At 43.5% G+C, this 6,000-nt stretch overlaps 1 protein-coding gene across 3 annotated transcripts in view; it reads left to right on the top strand.

Moving 5' to 3' along the window:
- klf12b (Kruppel like factor 12b) overlaps positions 1–6,000 on the top strand; it is a 48,561-nt gene that overhangs the window by 3,843 nt on the left and 38,718 nt on the right. Inside the window, exon 1 of one of the 3 annotated variants that reach the window (XM_032530286.1) lies at positions 1,155–1,283. The exons of the other annotated variants lie outside the window; for them this stretch is intronic. The gene's annotated coding sequence lies outside the window, so the exon portion shown is untranslated. Of the gene's footprint in view, positions 1–1,154; positions 1,284–6,000 lie in introns of those variants that run through there. 3 annotated transcript variants of the gene reach the window in all.

Genomic DNA, 6,000 nt, shown 5'->3' with positions numbered 1-6,000 from the left:
AGATCAGCGCAGGTGGGGGGGACTCAATTAAAAAGCCAATCACCAACAAATAGACTCTATCTGTCCATCAACATCGCTCTGCCCAGTGCATTTAATTGCACGGCAGGATTCCCCCACTAAAGGCATCATCTGTCTGCCACAGATCACAACACACAAATTGGGCGCGAGTTGACAGATTGAATCTTACAGAAAGAAGTACCATACTCCTGTATGTGCAATCTGACAACATGTACACTCACTGTCTTATTCAGGGAGATGTGAAATTCCCTGTATTACCCTTAATCAGCTGGGTTAACTGCTGGCATATTGACTTACTGCTGTATTATTGATCCAGATGGGTGTTATGGAGGGAATGGTAATTGATTGCAGATAGACTGCAGTGCACTATCTGGCTGGATTCATTTGGGTCTGACTGTAAGCCAAAGCCAAAGAGGAATAAGACAGATTATAGAGGTTGGTTGGGATCAAGGTGCATTGTGGTATATCCTGTGGTCCCTGGTCAAAGAGGTGGTGTTGCGTCAAACCCGGATATTTAGCCACAGTAGTCTGTTATATGCAAAGACCCTGAAACACATACACAATGCCACCCACATGCTCTTACAATAGACCAGCATGTCAAGGGCATGAGTATACAATGTGGGAGACAGACAGCACCCAAAGAGACGGATGACATTATATATTGATAGATGTACCTGGCCAAAAATCAACAGGAAAAAAAAGTCATAAATCAAGAGCGTTAAACATCCAAATCGTTTGCAGTTATTTTGCTGTTGTTTCATTATGAATAGTGAAATAAGCCACATATTAATAGGCGACGGCTGTGAGCTGAACTCCCTGAGCTGTTATTTCACCATGCAGAAGATGACAAAATGTTCTCTCCCTTTGCGATTTCTCTTGTGGATTCAACCTTTGACTCCAGTGTCCGGCCCACGTTTGTTTACCAGAATTGAGTTAAGGGTGTACATGGAGTGCTAGAGCATGTGTGTTTTGTGACTGAACAAGAGAGAGAGAGCGCGCGAGAGAGAGAGAGAGGAGAGGAGAGAGAGAGAGGAGCGAGGAGAGAGAGAGAGAGAGGAAGGAGAGAGAGGAGAGAGAGAGAGAGAGAGAGAGAGAGAGAGAGAGAGAGAGAGGAGAGAGAGGAGAGAGAGAGAGAAGAGAGAGAGAGAGAGAGAGTACTGAAAGTATTGTGCAACAGCCAGTTACTCCTTGATAGTCTAAATAGTGATCACAGACAGAAAGGACTACAATATAAAATGGGTGATTAGAGCTTGTCAAACATTACTGTGAGTATTTGAAATTTTTGCTGCATTGCTCTGTAGAAGTCTTACAAGGATCCTATTATTTTTGGAACCCTTTGTCGGGCAACCTAGCTTATCTTTAAAACTGCTAACAAACCAACTTAAGGGAGGAAAAATTTAAGATGATGTTGCCTGACCAGCGCAGCAATCCAAGTTTTTTTTCTGTAATGACACCATCTACAGAGTAGCACACTCAGTGCTTACTGGAAGTGACTCATTTAGCAGAGCTTGCCCCAGACTCTGATTTTAAGGTTGCTTGACATGTTTCCATGGCTAGGATGGAAAGGTATGTCAACGGAAGGACTGTCTATCTGTGGAGATGTTTCCCCTGTCAACCAAGTGTGTATTTTACTTAAGCCAAATATGGTTGGTGAACATGGGGAAGAAGAAAAGGAAGAAACACATAAAGGAGGACAGTAGGGCATTCAATGTTGGCATTTTCTTAGTGTTTTGGACCCTTTGTTAAGCTGGTTTTACATAAAGAGTTTCCCTTTACAGAATCTTTGGGGAGTTGCATCTCTCCAGCATCAGTGCCGATGGTTTCAGCAGACCTGTGTAAGCATGCTGCAGGGATTGTACTGTAGGTCAACTGTTAGGAGAGGAAATTATGCAAACAACATGTGGAATCTATTTGGGGTGCCTGTGGCATTCCAGTCTCTTTGGCTATAACTAAACAGAATGCAGGTTCCAGCTATAGTACATAACTTCTTTCAATTAGTTGCTTTAGCCAGGTATCAGCATGGCACAGCATTAGATGGAAAAGAGAGGAAAAATGATCAAAGTGAAGGCGTGAGTAGATGAGTAATAGAGGTAAACACAGCTGCTGGCTTTTATTGAGTGGTGTTGGAGAGCTAGAATGGGTCAAACCGAGGGGAAAAACTCGATGAGCGAAAATAACTTTGCACACATTTGATGTAATGAGTTTCTGTGTGTTGGAATGTTTTGGTTGGTCCGTTAGTGTCTGTTTCCATTTGGCGTGCGGTACAGAGGATTTGGTTGTGTCAGCACAAAGTGAGGTTAGATAGGGTAGGCACGTCATGATGCTGCATCAAGAGGACTCTGCAAGACTATTCAAGTGAAATGCACGTGATTGTGTGTATGCCTGCATGCATAGCTTTGTTTGTACCACAAGAGATAGCAAGTGGGCACAGGGAGAAAAGCAAAACAAAGTGTGTTAAAGTGCTTGTGCTGATATTATTTCTATGTGACTTGTTTAAAGTAGATACTGTAGATGAGTCAGTGTATTGGGGCCTCTGCATGCTTGCATTGTACAGTTATTGTAAAACATCTAGGTCGATCTTTGAGAGTGCATGTGAGTGCACATGTGCTGTGATGCATTCAGTGGACAAGCTATTGTGAGTAGTACGTACACAGTGCATATGTTGGGGGAAGGGGGATCGCTCATACACACATTCAGACATACATGTTGTAACACAAGCACACAGCAGTATCAGAGCCTAAGGGGATAAAAGGCAGTAGCCTACTCAAAGAATCCCCATTAGGGGAGTAGTGTACTGGCATCCCTTGGGGATGGGGAGGAAAAGAAAGAGTATGTGGGTGGTTAGTGGTCGTAGTGATGGTAGAAAGGATGCAGGTTATTGTGAGGATTCTAATCTAATGTATCCCACCTCCCCTGTTAGGTCAAGAGGGTTTCCCTCTGACCCTCTGCTCCAGTACATCAAAAGCAGCTATAACCTTTGCATGAAAGGAGCAATGACTGAGTGTCCTGATTCACTTTCTTACACCTTACAAGAGAACAATACGTTCTCATGTGGTTTTATACTTAATATGGTCTGTCAAAAGGCTGTAGTGGTTTCCTTAAACAGTAGGTATTAAAACGTTCACAAGAACGGGTTCACCGGTTTTCAAGTGTTTTATTTACTGTGAATTCTGTACAGGATTGTACCCACGATGCGCCTCTTGTCAGTTAGAGAAGATTATCAAGCCCTGCAGTGTGGTCACCTCAACCTAGGACCTGTGCACTGAGAGTAAATAAGAGACAGAACAGAGCCACTGAGTGCATTTTTTATTGATTCACAGTTCAGCTCTACAGTGTGTAAACTTTACTATAAACATGCAAAGAGTGTTGTGGTATCTTCCTGAAAGCCGGCGCCAATTACTAATACACGTTTATCCTGGTGTGCTCGGCTTCACCTCCCCTCCTTTGGTACAAGTGAGGTTTTTGTGTCAGAGGCTATTTTAGATGCACAGCCACTGACCCTACTGTATTTACTGAGGTGTGTGTGTGTGTGTGTGTGGTGTGTGTGTGGGTGTGTGTGTGTGTGTGTGTGTGTGTGTGTGTGGTGTGTGTGTGTGTGTGTGTGTGTGTGTGTGTGTGTGTGGTGGTGTGTGTGTGTGTGTGTTGTGTGTGTGTGTGTGTGTGGTGTGTGTGTGTGTGTGTGTGTGGTGTGTGTGTGTGTGTGTGTGTGTATGTGTGTATGTGAAGGTGTTCTAGAGAGGTCACCCGATTATGTTGAAGCAAGAAGACCTCATAGTGTATTGGCTCTTTAAGAGCTGTTTTGTGGCATCTATTTGTGGTTTCTTTAGTGCCGAACTAAATCCAGCCCTCGCACAGAATATTTAACTTGTTCTTTCTCATGATTACATCAAAATGATCTTCAATTGAACATAAACTGTCTAGAATGGTGTCACAAATTGCTTTGACTTCTAAGTCGAAGCTCACTTGAGTAATGCCACCTCACTTTAGAGCTGTCACAGTCACAGCTTGTTTAGCTGTTTCTCTGCTGCATTTGAGGTACATGATGCAATAGGATGTCAGACTCTTCTGTTTACCTCTTTAGAGCACTGTGGAGGAGTGTATTTGTGCGTGTTAGCGTGTGTGCACACTGTAGGTGTGTGTGGGTGTCTGTTTGTGTTGAATGGGCATCTGTATTCTTCTTTCATGAGCAGAGCAGCTATTGAGAGACAGTGTGTGTGTGTGTGTGTGTGTGTGTGTGTGTGTGTGTGTGTGTGTGTGTGTGTGTGTGTGTGTGTGTGTGTGTGTGTGTGGTGTGTGTGTGTGTGTGTGGTGTGTGTGTGTGTGTGGTGTGTGGTGTGTCTTAATCTAAGATAAATATGGTTCATTGTGGTTGCAGGCTGAGGTCACAAGGTGTGGTGTGTGTGTGTGTGGTGTGTGTGTGTGTGTGTGTGTGTGTGTGTGTGTGGTGTGTGTGTGTGTGTGTGTGTGTGTGTGTGTGTGTGTGTGTGTGTGTGTGTGTGTGTGTGTGTGTGTGTGTGTGTGTGTGTGTGTGTGTGTGTGCGAGCCAGATTGTATAACAGAGCAGGGACTCAGGAAGTCAGCTTTATAAGAAGTGCGTTTGACACACAGACTGAGACTCAGACAAACCAGACAGCAACTGAGTCTTCTTTTCCTCTCGGAATAAGTAGCTTCTTCATTTCTCACAGTTTCACAAGTGGTTTCGTCGGAGGTGGGGAGCTTTCACAAAGAAAAACAGACAACAAATTCACATAACTATTTTCTCTTTTAACCTATAACAAAACTGATATTTAAGACAGTAATAAAGCAATTCAAGTTGATGTTGATGTTATTTATCCTAATCGATATTTTAAAGAGACACTAGAGCCACACCTGGTTTGAGTAGTATTACTGAGACAACTTACATTTACCCAGTCACCTGCTTGGTTTGGGCTGATTTAGTGTTTGACAGGCTGGCTGTAACGCATTCTCATAAACGGTTCTGTATGATATCATACAAAAATTTATGCACACTAAAACATATGATATCCTACGAAATTAGGAGACTGCCGGCTAGTCTGTGATGCCGGCTGGCTACGAGCTCCATGACACCGAGCGGCAGATGCTAGTTGTTTAAGCCGCTACAGAGCTTCGTGACGTCGGCTACAGACCTCCATTGTATCAGCGGTAGTTGGTGATTCAGTTAACCAAAAAGGTGACTTTGAGCCGGGTGCAAAGCACCGCAAGCTGCCGGACGTTTCGGCGGACATTAGGGTTAAATTTAGGCCACTAAACATGAGCGTTTTGCTGTGACGGAAATTGCGATTAGGCATCAAAAAGACCAGTTAAGATTAGGAAAAAGATTGTGGTTTGGATTAAAACACTCCAAAGGCACACGTATTTCCCGTGTGAAAGGCTTTGGTTTTCCCTGGGAAGCAAAAAAACATCCTTGTGTATGTTAACGCCCACCCATCCACCCAGAACACCTTATAATACAGCGGCCGCCATTGAAATACAGCAAAAAAACGTGGAATGCTTACTGATTACAGTGCTTAGCTTTTGGTTGTTTTTTGAACGAATGCTTCACGAGAACAGGCTCTTGACAGTGATGTGTGATTTTTAATTTTTTTTTATTGTTGTTCAGTACGTTTTTAGCTGCGTTTCTGCCCACTGTTTCTAACCTTTTTATTTAAAAAAGAAAAGAAAAGTGTAAACACACTGCCACAGTTGTGGATCTGTACGTAGTGCCAACTCAGCAAAATGTTCCCACAAATTATTTTCATGTCAATTGTTTTTCATGGAGCTCAAGTTTACTGCCTTCACAAACACAAACACACAAACATATGGGTGCTAGTGAAAGCAGTGGACTTGAGCTCCATCCGGCGGCCTCATCCCCCTTATCCCGACAGGATTACTGACACAGGATCCCCCTGGCAGAAATAGCAAGGACCCAAGGGCAATCCACCAGAATATGGGAACTTCTGTGGGCCGTGTGTGTGTGTGTGT

The sequence above is a fragment of the Etheostoma spectabile genome, chromosome 11, assembly GCF_008692095.1.
Source record: "Etheostoma spectabile isolate EspeVRDwgs_2016 chromosome 11, UIUC_Espe_1.0, whole genome shotgun sequence".
Lineage (NCBI taxonomy): Eukaryota > Metazoa > Chordata > Actinopteri > Perciformes > Percidae > Etheostoma > Etheostoma spectabile.
The sequence above is the reverse complement of the archived record's forward strand: the minus strand, read 5'-3'. Positions and strand labels throughout refer to the sequence as shown.